The sequence below is a fragment of the Durio zibethinus genome, chromosome 27 (genome assembly GCF_047325235.1).
Source record: "Durio zibethinus cultivar Kanyao isolate XHJ-2024 chromosome 27, ASM4732523v1, whole genome shotgun sequence".
Lineage (NCBI taxonomy): Eukaryota > Viridiplantae > Streptophyta > Magnoliopsida > Malvales > Malvaceae > Durio > Durio zibethinus.
The window spans coordinates 12,598,185-12,621,396 of record NC_143188.1 but is presented as its reverse complement, the minus strand read 5'-3'; the positions used below and the strand labels follow the sequence as shown (position 1 = coordinate 12,621,396).

The 23,212-nt window shown below is 30.4% G+C and overlaps 2 pseudogenes; one reads left to right on the top strand and one right to left on the bottom strand.

Moving 5' to 3' along the window:
- Nucleotides 1-12,945, bottom strand: part of LOC149510942 (signal peptide peptidase-like 3) — a 69,102-nt pseudogene extending 56,157 nt beyond the window's left edge.
- A 5,281-nt stretch (nucleotides 12,946-18,226) lies between these two features.
- Nucleotides 18,227-19,772, top strand: LOC111279448 (UDP-glycosyltransferase 92A1 pseudogene; annotated as a pseudogene).
- Nucleotides 19,773-23,212: the final 3,440 nt, after the last annotated feature.

The window sequence follows — 23,212 nt, the reverse complement described above, 5'->3', positions numbered from 1 at the left end:
TAGTTTTAGAGGCCCCAAAAATAACAAGTCCTTAAAGACACAACAACATCCCACTTATTCTGATGCACCCTATCCTGATTTGATTCTAACAAGTCCACAATTAACGTGACCTGGAATCCAAAATCAACCTACACTCAACCTGTCTGACTGCTTAGCATGGCAGAGGGATAAAGGCAGCAAAAGTAGACATAGCTTGACCTGGCTGAAACTCGACTGCCCAATATAAATGACTTCAAAAATCAATGACTCAGACTTAATGTAACCCAACACAACTGATGTGATTGCCATCTGTAAGTTCCACAGGTTTTAGAAAAAAATAACAAGCTACCCTTTCGCTTTCATGTCTCCTTAGAGGATTAATCTGTGTCATTTGAAAAGAAAAATTAAAGTTATTGCGAGGTTTACTTTTAAAATTAATTGACCTTTAACTTTAGATTCTCCAAGTTCAAACAAAACCACAAAAGTCAACACCTTCTAAGAACTATAAATATTTCTAACTTGGTACTAGTGTTAACTTATTCGGATAAAACAAACTTGCACAATGGAATATGTTGGTTTCTTCTTAGACTGATTTAAATTCCAATTAACCCCTCTTGTGATTTTACATAATTAAATAATGGATCTTTGGTTTAAAAAATTTACAGTTGGCTGATTTGGAGATTATTCTGTTGATAAAAGGACTTTCAAACTCAGAATTTAACAGGACTTCTAGATCCTGCTACTACAGCAAGTAGTTCAGCTAAAAATCGAGAAACAGAAAAGGTCCTGATGCGGCGATTTTTCAGTTTACAAGTTACGAGTAGGTAATTATCCCAGTTATTAAAGAACCAATTTTCCTTAAGCTATGCCGAACACAAACATAAGAGGTTCAGTGCAAAACTTTTTGACCAATAAGGGCAATTTTAGCTCCTTCCAACTCTATGGGGATTATAACTAAAGTTGTCGCTATTATAGTAGCCTATTGCAAATTGGTCTCATTTCCCATATAATATTCTAGCTTAAAAGTCGCATCCACCATCTTTTAAAGCAGCTTTTCATTAACTTGAAAGCAAGTTGTAGCATCAAAAAGGATCTCATATAAGCAAACTAAGGAAAAAGGTTAATGACCTGTTAAATCACCCTATTATCTAGATGATCGAATACAATGGTGTCTCAAATGTCTCTTCTGCTTTCTGGTTTTTTGTGCTACCAGTTAGGGAGGGCATTACCAAAAGTAAGAGAATAAAAAATAAAAGAGTCTCTTAATATACAGAACTGCAAAAAGTAACAAATTAGCGAAAACTTTCCATTTTAGTATCAGATGATGGAAGCAACAGAATAAAGAAACGTAGTACCTGATGTTGGTAATATTGACTCAAATCCCATAAGAGATTTATTTGAGATTTGTTAGAGATTTGTTAGATATTATTGAATGGATAAGAAGACTTGCAAAAGAAGAATTCTAAGATAAACAATATTCTTAATAGGTAAATTTGACTTGCAAGAGAAGAATTCTAAAAAGAAAAAGATTTTTAATAGGCAAGTTTGACTTACAGGAGAAGAATTCTAAGAGGAGAGGGATTCTTAATAGGTAAGTTTGTATGGTTATAAATAGGTGAAGTCTCTACAGGATTAGGTATGAGAAAAAGATGTAAGAGAGTTGTAGGATTTTATGGGATAGACACCCCATAGGAGTATTGGGGCTTTACGTCTTATGCGTGTGTATATTTGTTTGTGAGTGAACTAGAGGAAACTGAAAGAGTCTACATAGGTATGATGTATGAGAGCATATAGGTATGTGTTTGGTTATGTTGAAAGGGTACGCAAGGGTTTGGATTTGTGTTTGTGTTTGTGTTTGTTTGAGTTGAGAATACTCTATAGGACTGGAGGAGATTGAGAATGTCTTATGAGTATTAATTGTTGAGTGAGGTTGATGATTTGATGTATGTTTGTAATTCTCTACAACTAGTGAATTTTGTTTCTCATCCGTGGACGTAGGTTGATTGGATCGAATCACGTTAAATTATTGTCTCTTGTGTGTTTGATTTATTGTTTGATTTTACTTTTGTTGGTGTGATTAGATTGGAGGCTTTTAGCCCAACACCTTAAAGCAAATGCAATCAGCAAACCAGAAAAGAGAATGTCTCCAAATCCAATCATATCATAGCCACCCCATGGATTAAAAACTCTAGGAACTCTCAAGAGCTTGGGAATCGATTCGCCACTACTATTGTCCCCTCGAGCAACCTATTAACAGGAGCAAAGTGTTCAGAAATCAAAGCTAATCCTTGGACTGTCACTTTATATTAAGTCTTTAGGCTGATTGGATGTTTAGTGTAATTATAAAAAGAAAAACAAAACTAAAGAGGGGCCAACTTAGCTTATGAATTAGAAACTTGACCTGTGCCAAGACCACTTTTATTAAAGTGGAATTGTGGACAAGGAACAGGACTTCAAATTTTACTATAAGTATAAGCTAGTGCCAACTTCTAGCATATTTAAAAAATATATATTATGCAGCAGGATTGGCTTACCAATTGAACCAGTTTACATAGGAAGTAACCCTTCAAACACATTTGTTATAATATGTAGATCTATAAATCTATTGTTAGACACAATTTAATAGTATCTAAATGCGATTGGTCACCTAATTAATGTATTCCTTTTAAAAATGTCCTGAGCTTGACTAAGCGTTTTTTAAAAAATAGGTTCTAGTTTACTAATCAGAATTAAATTTGGGAGTTCGATTACGTATGAAAAAAATTATAATACTCCTACATACCCATCTTAGAATAGTACCACTTAATTTTAAATTATTTTAAGGATCTATGATTCTAATAGCTTTTTACAAAATTTTATTATTTAAATAATGGAAATATTTTTTAATATTCCTCTATCAATTTAGCAAAATTCTTAAAAATATTTTATCACCTCAAAAATATTCAAAAATCTCATTTGTTTTCTTGAAGAGGTTCCATCATTGGATAAGAACTTAATCATTTAGTAAATTTTGCTTTATTGAAAATATATCTAAAATTTTCATCATTTGGGTCAAATTTAAAAATATTTTCTTACCTAAAAATTTTTTAGATAATTATCCATTTATGATTACAAAGAATTTCATCATTAAATTTACTTTACTTTGGGTAAATTTTTTATGAAAACCTTTAGAAATATTTTATCACCTAAAGATTTTTAAGAAAATAAATCATTCTTGATGTCTTAGAATTTCATCATCAAATTTTATTTTTATCCTTTTTAAAACTTCTCATTTCTATCCTTTTAATTTTATTTATTACATTTAAAAATATAATTATTAAAATTTTATCTAATCTTACCACTATTCTGATAAAATTTTAAAAATAAATTTCTTATCTAAAGTTTCTCATCTAGAAATTTTTTAGAGGGTCAACCATTCTTGATATCTTAGAATCCCAACATCAAATTTATTTTATTATTTTTATTAGGATTTATTTTTGTTATACTTGTTATTTTTTAAAATTTTTAAAATTTTTACTCTTTTAATTTTATTATTATTTAAAAACACATATCAATGTTGTTATTGAAAATTTTATCTAAATTTCTACCATTATGGAGAATTTAAATAGAAGGTTCTTATTAAACAAACTACTATAAATTCAATCGTTTTTTATTTCTAAAATTCACCATTTGGTTAATTTTTATTTTTTTAAGGATTATAGTCTTATTTCTTGATTTTCATAAATTATTTTTATTAAAATTTTCATGTAAATTATCCACCATCTAGGAGAATTTAAAAGAAAAGTTCTCACTTACATATTTCTAAAAGTAACTATTCTTGATTTTTAAAATTTTCTCATTAGGATAATGACCATTTATTTTAGAGTTTTTATTTCATTTTTTATATTTGTCATTCAATTGACGATAAGTGAAAATTATTTTTTAGATTTTAACTAAACTTTCCACCATTTTAGAGAATTTAGAAGAAATTACTTACTAAAAATCTCTAAAAAGTCGACTCCATAGGAAAAATTTTCACTTATAATTAAAGTTTGAATTAAATTAATGATTCTAAAGAAAATTTTATTTACCTTCAAGATTTATATGAAATACATGATTCTAATAATATTTTAAATAACGAAAACTACAATTATAAATATATTTTGTTGAACCATATTTTAGTTGTTTAAGTTTCAAGCAATTTTTATGGTTTAAGAATAAATAGTAATAAAATGAATAAATTAAAGACCAAAGAAAACTAACTTAAGTAAAACAAGAAAACTAAATAAGTAAAAGTGGAAACCTGTGACTTGGATTAAAACCCAACTTCAATGATGGGTATGGGCTTAGAGCGTGGGCTTGCAGATTTTACTTTAGCTTGAATGCCCAAAATTTGAACTTTTACACTTTGACGATGACTGCAAATCTGGGCCATTTTTACAAGATCTTTTCCCTTTCTTTATTCTCTATTGCAAAATGTTAGCAGCTTCTCTTTCTCAAAAAAACCAGTGACACAGCTCCCAGTTTTTGCTGTTGTCTTCTTCCCCTATGTCTTTTTGAGTCCCTAGAATATGGTAACTCCACACTGACAGTCAGCCGTATGTTACCGCTTGGCCTCTCGCTGCCCGCAACTCCCCTTCTTCTGTCGCTGCCCCCACCGATGTAGGTCACGAGCACCACCGCCAGAATTTTTATTTTTTCTATATTGCTGGCGGTTTGTTTTCTCTTTTATGGTGAAACTCCTTGGGTTGATTGTGATCTTTGTATTTTGTTTGTCTACTGAGTTTCGGTATTATGGGTTTTTTTTTTGGCTTGTTGATTTTCGGGTATTATGAGTTTTGGGTTTTGGGTATTTCTTGGCTTGTTGATGGTATTGATATAGGAATGGTTTCCAGTTTGGCAATGGCGTTAGTGTTTGTATCTGAGCCGATTGGAACTGAATGACTGCCGAACCAGAAACTGAAGTTTTTTACTATTGCTTGGCTCAATATTGTAGGACTCTTTTTACTATTGCTTGGCTCAATGTTGTAGGACTGCGTGAGGCTGTGTTGGGTATTGATTGGTGTTGATATGGGTCGTTGGTTTTGGTGGTTGTTGAGGTTTAGAGATTGCTCGGGCTGAATTTGATTCTCAAGATACTACTGATACTATGAGGAATATGTGTTTGACTGGATATGAACTTGGGTCTTCCCTTCCCCTGTGTCGATTCTTTCTGGGTCTGGTTTTCTGAGACTGGGAACTAGGATCATGAGTTTTCTCCTCCGTTTCTGTGTTTTTATAGGGCTACCTTAGGAGAGTATTACTGTATTAGATGAATCATGATTCAATCTTCAAAAAATTTTTATGTTATAATAAAAGAAATTAAAATTTATCTTTTACAAGTTAAATTTAATTTCAGTTCTGGTAACACCAAGTTTTATTACTGATGCTTCTCATAATTGATTTCTGGCAAAATTTTATTATTTTAAAAATTATCTTTTTTTTTAAATAAAATAAAATAAATATTTAAAGATAAATAAAAATAAAAATAAAAAATTTAGATGAAGAAAAAAATAAAAATAAAAGAGAATAATCAAAATAAATATACATATGAATAAAATAAAAGTGAAAATCATAAAATAATTAAATCATAAAAACTTAAAAATAAAATAATTAGGCTCGATCGGTTTGAGTTCAATTAATTTAGGTCCAGATCATATAAAGTATTTAAATGTTAACATCTAAAACACTGTTGATTCTTTTAGGTGGTATTAAAGCCTTCTTGACCCACCTGTTTAGAGTTTAAATTCAAATAGGTCCTCCTAAAATAAATAAATCTCAGCACAAGTTTGTGATGGACCAGCTAGGCGTACACTTCATAGGGTTTGTCCATGAGGATGTTCGAGGTTAAAAACTTATTCTCAGGCCTTAACCAAATAGCTTAGGCTAACTGGTTATTTGACAGCAAAGATTAGGACAATAAATTATATGATTGACAACAACATGCTTTCTGACAGGAAATGTTGTCTATTACATAAAAGAGAAAGAAAACAAAGAATTTAAAAACCCGAACATGCAAAATGTTCAAAAGAAAAATATAATAAAATCAATGTTGTTCCAGTAAGGAGCCCTGCAAGGTGATATTGAGCAGTAGAACCATGCATATTTTGTAGTATAGAAATCATGTCTTACAAGTCAAACATGAGAAACATATGAGAAAAATCATAGTTTCAACCAAACCAAGCAAGGAACCATCCTTTGTTCCATCAGCACATATTTGATTGTGTTATTATTTATGTCCATCAGTACTACTGCACCAGCAAATCACAAGTAAATCATGAGACCGTGGCTTTCACATATTAACAAACTGCCATGATTGACACTTTGTTGGAATTGAGTAACGGGAAAAGATATTGCTGCTCCTTTAGACGCAAATATTCAATACTTTCTATGGAGGCAAACCAAAAGATTAGTCAATGCTTTAAATAATTAACACAAAGCTAAGTAATTTCAATTCAACAACCAAAAGGCTGAGCACTTACTGCAATCATCACACACTAATGGAATATAAGTGGTGATAGGAAGACCCAGAAGATGTCATAAACAAATGGACAACAGAGTACTGTAGCAACCTGAGCCGTGGAGAACAATTAGGGCAAGTAGTGAAACATAATTCATAACTACATGATAAAAGAAACCACAGTTCCTTGATATTTGGTAGCCGAGCCAACTGTAAGACTGTTATCGTTAAACAGACACCCTTTTAAACCCAAAAAAAAAATCATTTTTAAGGTAGTCAACAAACGCAAAGCAAAAGATATCTACACAACGTTGGAACCAACTCCTATGCGAAAACAACAGCAATCAAAGTTAATACAAACCTCATGTTACTTAAAACAACAGAGAGAAACGAGCAGATGAAACAGCTGCAATTAAAATAACAATGGATATCACCAGGAATTCAAACTGTACATACCGTTCACATTAGTAGAACCACAACTAATTAATAACTTTCCAACATAAAATATGCAGAAGTACAGCAATGAACAGAAATCCACTAATACATTTCTAATCATTACTTGTATATATTTATTGAGCATGGCTATATACTTGGAGGTGCTAATATTTTCTGTAATGCATTTCCATTTTGCAAACAAACAGTTACAAAAATGTAAGAAAACAGGGAAAAAACCAATAACTCACAAGTATAGTTTGTTTTTAGCATGCTCTGTCTAACCATTAGCAGATTCGAACATAGGCCCAAACATACATGATAAATAACACATTAGTTGCAAAAGTAACTACATTACCTGAACACCGCCGATGCAGAAGAGTCCAATCAGCAACCAGACAAACCAAGAGAACATTAAAAAGTAGAGTGGCACCAGAAAAGTGGATGCTGTAATCACAAAAACTACAGCACCCTTTGCACTAATATCAAGGATTTCCTTCTCATCAGCAATGCCTGTTCCAGTATTGGAAGATTCCTAGTCAACGGCAGCAAAAATATATCACTTAAATTTTTTTCTATAATTAGATGCTATAACGATAGAATCAGAAAGAAAAGTTAGAATTCCGATGAAGTAAAAAAGGAAGAGAGAAATTAAGATAACTTGGATGGTTTCTTCAAACGATAAATCCAAGTGGCAATAAAACCAGCTTTCTCAGGCAGAACCGAGCTTCGATGAGGACTAGAAATTCTACAAACATCCAAGTCTTTAGATATAATTTCTGAGTAAAAAGATAAGTCCAGCGGTACCAGGGTTAATTGCTATTATCACCCACAACATAATATAACATTATATGATATATAAATACAGTCACGAGTAAATAGTTACTGAGTTTGATGTTAATCCTGTCAAATTGAATTTTAATAGTTAAAAATTATAAAATCCCTAATTTCATCTTTATATTCAGTTCTCTAGTTCTAACGTTAACTAATTAGTTGAAAATTTTAAATGTTAAAAAATTTTCACTGATGCTTCAAGATTTATATTTTAAAATTCGTGGTAAACTATAATAAGATTCTCATTCTATAATAAAGAAAAACTGTGACTTCATCAGCTCGTATTCCGAACAACTTTTTAAAGAAAGCATTATATGCCGTAACTTTTGATGTAGCAGTATCAATTGCAATCCTATTTCCTTGCAAAGGGCACTAACTCCAAAGATCCCATTGCAGTGTCATGTGCCAACATTAAAATTTTAATAATTTTATTGCAAATATGGAACAAGCACCATACTACCCATCAAACTGGCATTTTAGAGACATAAGAAATATTTGTAAAAAATTTTACTAGTATATATTAAAATATTAACTTAGAGGTATGAGTTATTGGAATACTGCACAAAAGACTAGAGATGGAAAAATATTATCAAACTAAAAAAAATGTTCGAATGTTGGAGATCAAATTTTAATATGATTCAAATTAATTAAAAGAATTTAAAACCCAAATTCCAAAATATTCAAATAAAAACAATCTAAAGTGAAAGCAACTTGAATGTAAATTAATCTAAAAACAAATTAACTCGAGATGGATTCAATCTAGAACTTATAAAACTTGAAGTTTTAACATGAAAATATTTAAATTGTAATTAACCTAAGATTGATCAAACGAAAAAACCCAAAAGGAACTAAATCCAAAATAGCTCAAATTTGTCATGATTTAAGATGATCTTAATCCGAAATTATGAACTCAAAACAATCGAAAATTGAATGAATGAAAATTCGAAAACATAACCCGTCCAATGTCTTATAGGTGTGTTTGATTGAAATTATGTTGAAGTGTGTACTATTAAAGTGACCACTTCTTAATTACGAATAATTGTATAAATCAATTAAGTTTTGTTTTTCGATTAAGAGATGTTGAAGTTTATTAGGAATTTTTAATGGTATGATATTTTGTATCATTTGTGATATTCTAATAGAATATCTTGACTTACTAAAAACAAGAATGCTCAACATTCAAACTTGAAGTATAAGGAATTTTAGTACTAATTCACGGACTAAAGATTAGATTAAAATAATTAAAGGAGAACATTTTCCCCACCATCCATCATGGAATAAATGCCAAGGTATTATCATGGAATAAACTAGATTAGAATAAAGCAAGTTAAAGGGACAAAAAATGCAAAGGAATGTTTCTTGGAGTTAATTATTAAGTTAATTGATCGAATAAAGATCAAAGTGATAAACATAATAATTATAATATTGAATGAATATATAAATAGATAAGAGGATTCATAACATTGGAGAAAATACATTAGTCATCCTTGATCTTTGTATGATATTGTTGGGAGGTGGTGGATACTCATAAAGGAAAAGATTTAGATGAAATTTTTGAGGTGAAGTTAATAATTTTCTCTATTAAAAATAATTAAATAAAAACAATAGATCAAAATATCTCATTACATAGATCAAATGTACATAATTTGAATAATTATTAATATTTTAGATAAATATTTTAAATAAAAATATTACTTGAATTTTTATTGTTAAATAAGTATCGATCAAATTTGAATTGTAAAAAATAATTTTAATAATTTTTTTACATATTATTGATTTTCATATTTAACTTTATCAATTTATCAATTTAAATTTTTTATTAAAGTCTTTATTAAATCATTTTTTAAAAAGAAATTTTATAAATTTCACATAAAAAACTTTTCGTAAGTTTTATCCACTAACGAAAAATTCACATAAAAAATAAAAGAAGAGAAAGTCACTTAGCAGTTTAGAACTTTAATTTTGATTGACTTGCCTAAACTTATTGAATTGCATGAGTATTTTCTACTTTTCAATAAATGAATTCAAATTCAAAATATTAAATACAAAAGACATTAAAAACTAGTTACATTCAACTAGATACATTTGTTTAAAATTAATTAGTTCATAATTATCATGGATTCATAAATAACTAAATTTATGAATGGTTAGATTCATGATACATTGTTTCAAGTTTAATTTCCAACAAATATTTTATTTTCATCCATGACTTTTAAAATTTAATTTTTAAATTCATGATCTTTTAATTAAAAAATTTTAAATTTATCCATTTAGTCAATTATCGATAAAATCTTAATGAAATGTTCCACATTAACACTCTATGGATGTACGTATCACATAAACATGTAAAAGTCAATGGGGTTTACTTTTTTGGCCATGTAAATATTTACATGGACATACACATACAAATGATTCCAAGTTGGTAAATCAAGTTAATTTTTAACAATGGTTGATGAAATTGATGAATTTGAATTCTAAATTTATATATAGAGCAATTTACACAAAGGTGATTAGAACGAGAGCAATGAATGAGGATTAAAAAGGCAAGAGGATTCCATGACTTTGTTAAAAAAAATTGTATGAGTGTTTTTTTTTTCCTAAGCCAAATTTCATTAATAATAAAAGTGAGATAACACTCATAATAGTAAACAAATTTTCAAGACATTCTCACGCCAAAATCCAAATTAAACATTTGTAATACAACTTAACTAAATCTCAAATACAAAGGATATCGAATACCATCAAATCATCATGGTAGCAAAGAAGTCACTACAGGAAAATTGAAGATTAGTGATAGTTTTAGAGCGGCGTTGCACTTACAAACGTCGCTAGCTTCTGTGTTTTTATAAAATTTAAGGAGTTTATTATAAAAACGTCATTAAATATTCAAATAGCGGCGTTGTTACTAATAAATGTCACCCAAGATATGATATTAGCGATGTTTCTCGATTAAAATGCTTTGAATAATCATGTCTTAAAAATTTGAGTGAATACTAAAGGCGTTTTTGGTAGAAAATGACTTGAATAATCCTATTAAAAAATTTGATGAGAAATTACTAAAGGCATTTTTGGCAGACAATGTCTTCAATAATCCACTCGTAAAAATATGTATGTGATTATTGAAGGCGTTTTCTACAAGAAACACCTTTAATTATTTCACACAAAAATTTCACAGGCTTATCGAAGGCATTTTCAGTCAAAAACGCCTTAAATAAATAACATATCAAAATTTTAGGATCATACGGATGTTAATCATAAGGTGGTAGGTTCGATCCCTCCCTTTAGCCTTTTTTTGGGTATTTGCAGAGATTATTTGTAATTGATTATTGTAGGCATTTTCTTGGCAAAAACGTTTTCACCAATTGCTTGAAAAAATTTTGAAGAGAATATTGAAGGTGTTTTTGGCAAAGCAAAGCCCTTAATAATCGATAGGAAAAATATAGAACCGATTCTTAAAAGTGTTTTTGATCGAAATCGTCTTCTATATCCCAATCAATAAATTTTTAATATGCATTATTAAAGGTGATTTTTGTCAGAAATGCTTTCAATAATCCATTACAAAAGTTGGAACGGATTCTTAAAGGCATTTTTGGCTCAAACTGCCTTTAATATTTGAGATGATTAATTTGAATGTGCGACTTATTAAAGGCGGCATTTTACAAAAACACTTTCAATAAAATCATATCAAAATTTTACGATCGTATGAACGTTAACCATAAGACTATTGTGTGAAAGGCCAAAATGCTTTTATGTATGTGTGTGTCTGTTTAAGACTATTGTATTGTAAAGGGGCTAAAATATAATACATGATATTAATATTATTTGAAATTTTTTAACTTGATTAATAGGCATGATATGCATGAATAAGTTGCGGTTGATATGTATCCTATCAAATAACATATATTTTTGTACAGGAGATTGAGATGGGTGGTCAAATTGGACATGTGAAATTTTTTCGCTTAACGCACACAAAAAAAGATAGATCTTATATGAATGCAAAACACATAAAATTATCGTAATTTGTAATATCTATTTTAATAGAAAGTAAATATTTACTCTTTTTAACATATTATCAATTAATCATTAAACTTGATTAGTTGTTTATGAATATTTTACAGGAGAAAACAAAAGAGAAAATGGCTACTGAGATTGAGTAACATCTAATGGTTCTCTTAACATGCAAGAATTAAAAAATCAAATATTCATAAAAGTTGCTGGAAAAGAAAGGCATGGACGGGTCCGAGGCCTTGAATTGGGTCCAACATCATCTACCTATTATGGACAAAGCTCTCAGCAATTTATATTTTCAGGAAGTCAGTCTTCGTGAGACATTTCGATGTTGAGAGAAGAGTTGCAAACGATGCAACAACGTTTTCCAGCAAATGGAAGTACAAAGAGAACATGAACGTGCCAAAATAGAGGAAGAACATGCTAGAATAGAGCAAGAGCATGCAAAATTTCAGCAGTTGCATGATCGATTTGATCATCTTATGAATTTTGTGCAACAACAATTTTCAGGAACTGATCTCGATGGTCCTCTAACTCAGGTATTATATTTAGTAAATAGTTATATTTTTTAATATCAAAATAGCTTACAATGAACGCTTAAAAATTGTATGCTATTGTTCAGTAGGTTCTTGAGCACGCTAGTGACCAAGATGAAAATATTTCTTCATTAATTGGTAGCTTTCAAAATGTATGCAGTCATCAATTTCATATATTTTAATTTTTATTTTGTTAATGTATTAAAAAAATTTGAATGTTATTGTACTAATTATTAAATTTTGTGTTAATTAGATGTATATTTGAATATAAATTAAGTTTATATTAATTTCAGTATTTGAATTTAAGATCGTTTATGAAAATAATAAAATTAATAGAAAATTTTTATTTTAAAAAATACATTTTTTAATTTCATGGCGTTTATATTCAAGAATGTTGCTAAATGAATAATTTAGTGGCGTTTGTACCATAAAACGTCATTAAAAGTAATAGCACTCTTGCTAGAAATTGCACCCAATTAATGGCATTTCTTTGATAAAAACGTCACTATATTAACGGGGTTTTTCAGATACAAATGCCATTGATGTAGCGGTGTTTTTCATATACAAACACCGCTGACGTAGTGACGTTTTCTTAAGACAAACACCGCTGATGTAGCGGCGTTTTTCAGATGCATTAGCAACGTTTTTTAGATGCAAACACCAATGATGTAGCGGCATTTTTCAGATGCATCAGCGGCGTTTTTTAGATGCAAACGCCAATGATGTAGCGGCGTTTTCTAGATACAAATGCCGTTGATGTGGCGGTGTTTTATAGAAAACACTACTATTTTACGTGACACATGTATAACCGACACTCTGACTGACGTTTTTCGCAAACGTCGCAAATCTTTTAATGGTGCTTATAAACGCCGCTAAACGTAAAAAAAAATACTACTAAAAAGCAAAACCCATGTAGTGAGTATAAACTAAATAGAACATCAATCATGATACGATCCTGAATCAGGGACATATGGCTTACCAGTCACTAGAGGTCAAGGCTCCAAAAGTAGAAAAACCCCAGCTTGAATCAAAGACTTTGTAATGGGATGAAAAACCAAAATGCTTGAGAAGTTACAAATAGGAATAACACTAGATAACTAAAAACAATAACGAGATAATTGCTGGAAAATAGTTATTTGTACTAGTTGGCAACAAGCTATCTAGGAGGCTATTGGAATGCAAACAAACAAGGAAAATTCTTTGTTCATTCTTCTCTTCTTTTTTGCTCTTTTTTTTTCTATCATTTCCGCTCTCCATTTTTGTTCTTTCCCCTGCAGATTCTATCATAGGTGCTTTCATTGCCTTTCGACATCTACCATGCCTCTACAATCAAACACTGTTGTGGAAGATGCCCTTTACAAACTTGTTGATTCTTTCATTGCCCAAACGTTCGACCTTTGACATGCGTTAGAATCCAAATTTGACAACAAATACTATGATTTTACTTCTATCATCAACGATCAAAGATCTCTCATTATGATCTACAACTTCAAATAGCTAGATTGGAAAAGAACATTTTCACTGAAGCTCCACCAACACTTTCATGGGAGAGCTTGGAGACTATCAATCCGGTAGAGCATGACTCACTGAACCAATCCTTAGAACTTGGATCACCGGAGATGTACCGGATGTCGACGAAAAACAATGAACCAGAGCAACACCTGAAGGTTCAGGAGCTTGATCGATAAGCCATCACTATCAAATTAAATAACGATTCTAAGTTTCTGGATGACTTTGGAGGAATTTCAAGTGATTCTATTATTCCGTGTTCTGTTAGAATGTTTTTGTTGGTTGTAATCCACATTCCCTTGGAGAAAATATGGTTTTGTTAGAGAATGGTGCATTGTTTTTGTTTGATTTGAGGTCTGATGTTAATTGTTAAAAACCCAATGCCTATCTTAAAGAAAGTGAAGTGAGAGTTTTATAGGATGATTCGAGTGGTTCAGAGAGTTGTAAATGGTTGGGTGTTGAGTTCATTTGGTGTCCTAGTATTTTGCCTGTTGCTTGATTCGCTGTTGTCTTTTCTGTTGATCTATAGCTTGATCAATGTAATGCAATTTGTTTAGCTAAGATTCAAATTTTGGGCTTATATGTCGTGGGTGGAAAGAATCAGTTCTTAGCATCTCTTGAAGCTATTGTAAGTTAACAATTTTGTGACGGAGTGGAATTAGTCCACAGCTTACCTGCTTTTTTTGGGAATGTTTATACATGCCATTAAAGGATAGGGAATTAAGGTGCTGTAAGAGATGGGTGCCAGTGGCACATAAGATGCAAATAATTGGATGTTATGCACAAACTAAACTTGGTCATGGCTCAAATGTTCAAGAAATTGAGACTTATAAAGATCTGACAAATGCTTGTGTCATTTTTTATCAAGTTGTCCAGGTAAATTACAAGATTGTTGATCAACTGGTAAGGGTATGGCTGAGTGGTTAGAGATGCAACTAAGGCATAATAATTTCAAAGGTGACCAGGAGTTGATAAGAAGTTCCACAATTAAGCTTACCATGGAGGTCCAACTTAAGAGTGATTGCTGATGGGAATGGACCTGTTGAGATGAAACTTCATAAATCCTTGAGGTTTTGAATATTCTATATAAACTCAGAAGAAAGTCTAGGTATTTTGGAGTCAACTAGAGTAGTCTATGGAAAAATACTAGATTTACGAATTACCATGCCACAAATTATTATAAACTATGCGTTTTTGTCAGAAGAGAATAAATATTTTGCAGATGTTTTCAAAGCGTGTGACAGAGATGTCGAGATATTCATGTATCTGTATGTAATGGATATATGGGTGTCACTTATCTGCCAACATTTGTACAGAGATTTAGGAAAATGAAACTAAAACGAAAAAGGGAATTGTTTGAGCATGCTGGTGATACCACACCTACTGATATAGTAAAACCCTTTATCTTCAAAATGTAAAGCTAGAGAAGAATTTTTCTATGGTAGCGTGCCTTACATTCTTAAAGTTACCATCTGTTACGGTTGCACTTCGGTTAGATGATATTGTTGATCATGTTGATAGTACATTATACCTTGGTAGATACTAAAAGTAATGCTGTTGTGACTGATAGATGCATTACAATATTTGATCCACTGGTTTCAAACTTTTGTGTCAACCCTTTGGATTATGCTCGAACCAGTTTTGATAATGATGCAAAAGCTGCAAAAAAGGGAGGAGTGAGGCAATTCAGTGGGCTAGTTGATGCGTACAGGAAAACCTTCAAATCTGATGTTAGTTAAGGCATTCAACAGAAGTCTCAGCTAGGCCCAATTGTGTCAAATTTAGTGCCTTCCACATGACCTTTTCTCACCAAGGATCCCTCATCATGCTCCACAGTGATAATCCTATCCAAACCTCTTATCTCTCATATAGCCAACCTTGCTGTTTGATACACACAAAAGCCAATGCCTCAGCACACTTACTCACTATCACACCCTTTCCATCCACGTACCACCCAATAGTTCTAAAACTTCCTGCACAATACCACTTGTTCTCCAAATTTCAAAACATGCTTAACATTCCACATGGTCTTCTTCCCATTCGGCACATGACTATTATATACAAAATGTTACCAAACACCAAACCAGTGAATTGGAAACATCAGCCAGATATAAAAGCAACATGGGGATGTGAACGGGACATAGTAATCAACTATCCTCACTTCAACCTTGAGGACAAGGTTGCACTGGCAGAGGGAAGCAATAATAATACGAACTTGAGTCAGGGGCGTGGGGTTTAGCAGTCACTAGAGACCAAGGCTCTAAACGTAGCAAAAACCCCTACTTGAATCAATGAGTTTGTAATGGGATGAAAACCAAAAATGATTGAGAAGTTAAAAGTAGGTATGACTTTACATAACTAAAGCCAATAGCAAGATAATTGCTGAGAAATGGTTATTTATTCTAGTTGGCAGCAAGCTATGCCAATGGAAAGCAAACAAGGAAAATTCTCTGTTCATTCTTCTCCTCTTTTCTACTCTCATTTCTCTACCATTTCTGCTTCCCCTTTTTATTCTTTCCTTGTAGATTTCATCAAATCACCTCCGTGCCATGAAAAATTCTTATCTATCTACTTGCGCTTTGGCATATGCACTAGGCCATGAAAATTTGTGTGTATGCCTACTTAGCTTAGTTAAATATGAGAGCTTAGCTGGCTACAATCAATGTGACAAAAAAAAGAGAGAATATTTTATTTTATTTTCATATATATTAATTGCAGATTTGACAAACTTTCATCTAATTTATTGATATCATCCCTTTTATTTTTTAAGCATCTGGATTTATAAATCCGTAAGTTCTTTAAAGTTTTTGAATTTACAAATCAAAAAACTCTTAAAAGTTTTTAGATTTTCATATCCAGAGTTTAAAAATTTTTGTAAGATATATTTTCTCAATTGATTTTTCACTCAAACTTAAATGTAATTTTTATTTTTAAGCTCCCAGATTTGTTGTAAGCTATATAACTTTCAGGATATGCATTTCCGGTATGTATCACAAATGCATATCTATCCTGAAAGTTATATAGCTTATCACAAATGCACATTTAAAAAACTTTAAAATTGAGATAAGAAGGATAATTAAATAATTTCATCCGAAAAAAATTTTGAGAAAAAAAAGAGGTGTGAAGAGAAAATATGGGGGTGTGTTTTAAAAACCCTTAATATTTTAATAATCATTTAAATTTTTAATATTTTATTGTAATTAATCAAACTCTTAATTTTTTATTACAATTCAATTAAACTTTTAATTAAATGAAATTTAGTCACAAGAAAAAATTGAATCAAGTAAATCCCAAGCTACAGTCAATGTGACAAAAAAATATTTTGTTTTATTTTATTTTCATATATATTAATTGCATAATTGACAAACTTTTATCTAATTTATTGATATCACATAAAATTTTATCTTAATTAGATAAAATTAATGGTATTAACATTTTCATCCAAATAAAAATTTAGATAGATATAAATAAATATTAGAGGGATTGATTGATTGTAATAAAAAATAAAAATTTAGATTATTTTTTAATTATAATTTAAGAACTTTTTATATTCTTTAATAAAAAAAGAAAAATATAGTATGTGTTTGTTTTAAAAACCAAGTAATTTAATGTAGTATATATATTACTAACTTCTAAGCCTCTTAATTTGAAAGTATTGGAACTGCAAAGCCCACGATAACCAGTTCTTTGCCAAGAATAGAACACAACTACGCTACTCAGAAAGTTGGTGGGATGGCCCGGCATGATTTGGGGTTTAAATCGAGGATTCATTTGAGGACGTGATGAGAGTTTCCCTCGTCAAATTGTGATGTTTTTTATGATAAAATTTTAAAAATTTTAATTATAAAACGCAACTGTGATATAATAAATTTTTTTTTATTATACTGTCAAATGAATTTTGAATAAAAAATTAATTACTATATTTGCATTTAAAAATGTATAAACTAATATTTAAAAATTTTGAATTGCATCTTGAAAGGATCAATTCACTTATTATAAGATTGATCTTTTTATTTTCATGTTATTTAAAACACTAATAAGTTATGTATTTATATCATATGTTACATAAAAATTACGTATTATAATTTGTATAAATATAAAATATATAAAATATATATTTTAATTTTTAAACTCAAATATATAAGTTTTATTAAAATTTTAATTCAAGTTATTTTTATAGTTTTTTCCTGTATCATATTTTAAATTGTTCATCAGCCTAGTTTTGAAAGAAGAAGCATCATTATTTCTCTCCATTAATTCAATCTCAATGCATCCAAAAAATAGGGCCGGTTGAGAGAGATAAAATGGACTGGCTTCACATTGTCCAAACTTCTCTATCAAAATTAAAGGCGCTTTTTGTCCCTCCCCAAAAACAATGTAAATCATTTTTGTCCTACTGATCACTAGGATAAGCTTCTTTCAGCAAAGAGCCAAAACAACCAACAGAACCATGAATTCTTCTGATTATGAGCAAATTGACATTGTAATGCTTCCTTTCATGGCTCATGGCCATCTTATACCATATCTAGCTCTTGCAAGACAAATCCACCACGGCACAGGCTTCAACGTCACCATTGCCAACACCCCTCTTAACGTCCAATATCTCCGTTCCATTCTTCAACAAGAAAATTCCACTCCTTCAGGGATCCGCTTGGCCGAGCTTCCATTCAACAGTGCTGAACATGGCCTGCAACCCAACATAGAGAACACTGACAACTTGTCTTTGGATCAAATTGGTAAACTCCTTATTTCATATATTTCTCTCAAAACACCATTTCATCAATTGTTGTTAGATATCATAGTGAAACAAGGCAAGCCTCCTCTCTCCTAAATATCGGATGTGTTCTTCGGATGGACTGTGGATGTTGCGAAGAGTACAGGCACTGTAAACATTACTTTTAATACAAGTGGAGCTTATGGTATCTTGGCTTATGTTTCCTTGTGGTTGAACCTTCCTCATCGTCAAGCAGACACTGAAGAATTTGGTTTACCAGGGTTCCCTGAAAGGTGTCGTTTCCATGTTTCTCAACTGCATACTTTTATGAGAAACGCTGATGGTACCGATCCATGGTCCAGGTTTATGCAGCCACAGCTTTCAGGTTCGTTGCAGTCATTTGGGTGGTTGTGTAACACGGTTGAAGAGATTGAGCCTCTTGGACTGGAGTTGCTGAGAAAATAAACCAAGTTTCCTGTTTGGGCAATGGGGCCTCTTTTACCTAAACAATTGCTAAACAAATCGTTGCCATCATCTTTTAATAGTTTATTCAGACAACATGCTGGAAAAGAGCCCAGAATATCACCCTGAAAGATGCCTCCGGTGGCTCGATTTGCTTAGCCTTGCTTCAGTTCTATACATTTCTTTTGGATTTCAAAATACTATCAGTCCATCACAGATGATGGAATTAGCAATTGGTTTGGAAGAAAGTGGGAATCCATTCATTTGGGTTATAAGGCCTCCACTTGGTTTTGACTTAAAAGCTAAATTCAGAGCAGAATGGTTACCGGATGGGTTTGAAGATAGAAAGGGTAAGAGCAAACAAGGGTTGTTGATGAAAAATTGGGCACCACAATTAGAGATCCTGTCACACAAATCTACAGGAGCGTTTTTAAGCCATTGTGGTTGGAATTCAACATTGGAGAGCTTAAGCCAAGGTGTGAAAATGATAGGGTGGCCAATGGCAGCAGAGCAGGCTTACAATTCGAAGATGTTGGTAGAGGAAATGGGTGTCTCGGTGGAGCTGACAAGAGGAATGGAGAGTAGTATTTCAGAGGAACAGGTTAAGAAAGTGATAAAATTGGTAATGGACAAGGAAGGGAAAGGAAGGGATATGAAGAAGAAAGCTGAAGAGATTGCAGAACATATAAGGGCAGCTGTGAGAGAGGATGGACAAGAAAAGGGGTCTTCCATTAAAGCATTGGATGATTTTGTTTCGGTCATTATAACAAGGAAACCAGATCAATCTATTGGTTCAATTTGTAATGACAAAAGCTTGTAATTTTCTGGCAAGATAATGTTGGATAATCAGCTTATCATCTTTTCGGTTTTCCCAACTAGAAAAATTTATTAAGAAATCAAAGAAGCATATCCCCTCAAACCTTGGTATCCAATTAAAGTTTAAAAGGGAATAATAGACAGATTTTTCTCTCTATATATTTTTCTCATGTTTTTCATGAACAAAACAAAGTAAAAAAATTTAAGAACCATTTTCCTGTTTAAAATATTTGCCCAATTTAGGAGCTCAATGTGATGGATCAGTGCATGAGCACAAGGCATAATGATTGGGACAAGGAATAGTCCAGGGTTATGGACCAACTACCAATTTTTTCTCCTTTTTACAATTAGTAGAAAACTCTATGAGAATTTGTTTTGGGTGAAACCCAGTAAAATATAGGCATTTGATAGGTTAAACATCAATGAAGTTGAGACAAGTACAAGCAAATTTTAAGGCAGCTGACCCTCCCCTTTTGGGATGGTGAAATTCACTACTTGTATGGATCCACGGAATTTTTTATTTTGTGATGATGCAAACTCATATATATAGTTTAAATTTGGTCTTTATACTTGATTATTTCTGAGAATTTTTCTTGTCTAACGTAAATTAGAAGTACTCCTAATTGGAGAAAATTAAGAAAATTATCCCAAACGGTAAATTAATTCTAATAATCCAAAGCAGAATGGATTTGACTTGTTTTCCTACAAGGGAAACAAGATATTTTTTGCAATGAGTTTTTTACAATGGATCTTGATAAAATCCATCAAGACAGAAGGAAAGAGGAGGGAACAAGGAATTTTTTTGGATTTTTTTAATACTAGTGGCCGACAGTAGGCGATGAAAAGCGGAGGCCGGTGTGGCAACCAACCGCCGAAATCTGGTTTTAGAAGCTGCTAGTTTTTGAGAGAGGTGGAAGACTTTGAGAGGGTGTTTTTAGAGAGAAGAAAAAGAAATAAAATGAATTAAAAAAAAAAGAAAATATACGTTTATATTAAAAAAAAAAAAACACACACACACACACACAAAGACAAGGGGTTCGAGAACCTGCCACCCTTATTTTTTGTAGTTTTATTTTGTAATTTCATTTTATTTGATTTTCTTTTTTGCATATTCAAATTTTTAAATTTGGATGTAACATAAAAAAAATGAGGTAATAAAAATTTTAAATTTTTTATAATTATTATGATTACTAATAATAAATTTAAAAATTAATAAACAAAATTTAGAAACAAATATAATTTTTCAGTGATGATATTAAAATAAATTAAAATTGGAGATTTTATTGAAAATTTCTAAAGGTTTTTCAAATCTTAGCAAGATCATTGGGAGTAAGAATTTCAAAAATTTTGGACAAAAATAAATTTTATTTTCCTTTTAAAAATTTATATAAATTTTGAAAGTAAATAAAATTTTTTGATTGTGGAATTCAATTAAAATCACAAGTAATAATTTTATTGAAAATTCTAAGGTGAGAATTTTTTTTCAAATCTTACTAACCGTGATGGGAGAAGTTTGAAAAGTTTCTAATAAAAAATGTACTTTTTAATAAATAAATTTAATAATAAATTTATATCTTTTGAAAGTAAATTAAATTCTTTTCGATTATGGAATTAAAAAAAAAACAGGTGATTTTCTTGACATTTTTTGCGGTGAAAAAATTTTTTAAAAACAGTTTACCAAAGTATTCGGAAAATTTTAAGATTTCTTTTTAATTAAATAATTTTGATTTATTTTTCAAGTAAAATATTTTATAATTAATTTAAGATTTTTTAATGATAAAATATATTTAAATATCGAATTAATTCAACAATGGAATCTCTTCAAGAAATTAAGTGATTTTTTTTTTAATACGATTGAGATAAGAAAATTTCTTAAGTTATACCTAAATTCTCATAAAAGATTTTAAAAATTTTTAATATTTAAATAATAAAAAATAATAAAATTTTAAAATTAAAATCATTTTAATCAAAATTAAAAAAACAACACATGATTAATTTGTATTATTCTTTGAATAAACATTGTGAAGTTGCTAATTTTTCATCATATGTAACTAAACTGTCAAATCTAAATTTGATCTCATAAACCAAAGTGTTTTCTTTTAAGAAAATTTAATTAATTTTTAAATTTTATTAAAAAAATAAAAATTTTTAAGCAACCAATCATACTAACTTAAAAAATGGTGGGGACTCCATTTTGATGTTAAGTTACGTTGACAAAAATGATTATGACATCTTTCATCTTTCCCTAAATGCACCATTTAGGTACAACTATAAAGTCCCAATTTTTATTTTTTTTTTACATTTTTCCCCTCCTCCTCTTTCTAAACTCTTAATTCTCTCATCGTCTCTTTTTGAAAGAAAACAACAGTTTCTTCACCGGTCCCCTCTCCCTTGCCATTTGTCTTTTTTTCCTCCTTTGAACCTGTTGATGTTTTTTTAAAGTGACTACCAGTCATACTCCAACAAAAAAAAAATTCTAAAAATTTTTTTATAATAAAATTTTAGTATTAACGTTTAAAAAGATACATGTACATACTCGTTTCAAATGTTACCAAATGTGGGTTAAGGAATTTGTTTACAATTTGGAATTTTTTTTTACTAATTCTATATTATATTTGCTATTCTTATGAGGTTGTGTTACTACACAAGTGTAACTTAATCAAGGCATATGTCATTTTTATGTTTACACAGGATTTTAGTTATCATTTTGTTATATTGTAAGTTACTATTTAATTTTAAATCACATGTTATCATTTTGTCATAATTTTTATTTTTATTTTTTAGTATTTTACAACTTTTCGCAAATAAATTATTGATAAGAAGCATCAAAATTAAGAGAAATAGAGCCTTCCCTTATGAAAATTTTAGGAAAGAGATATAATTCATCTTATCCAAAATCTTTGACGTCCGATTGTTTTTACTATTGTTCTTATATTATCACTATCTATCTATTAGCTAGGAAAAATAACATAAATTTTCTTGACTATTGTATTTTTTCTTCATATAACAATGATGCAAATTTAACATTAATTCTTAAATTTGTCATTTGTTATGTACTAGAATCCATTATAAGCAAATGTTTTATCTTTCTTTTTGTTTTTTTAATCTTGCTATGAACATCAACATTAATAATAGTTATTTTATTTTCTACTTCTACACCACAATTGACAACAAAATTTATTTAATTTTATTAAAATTAGTATCAAAATAATTAAAAATTAAAATTAACTATAAATTATATGAACTAATTTAGAAAATTATTTTAATTAATAAAAAATTTGAACCCTCCGTATTGCGCGGGCTCATTTCTAGTGTATATAACTCATGCATCAGAGGCACAGCTTCATATCATAGTCATAGACACAGTCATAGCCATAGCTGAAGTTTTCCCTGGAGCTTATTGTTTCAGGATCACTATATAGAAATATGGCTACCTTGCTTCTT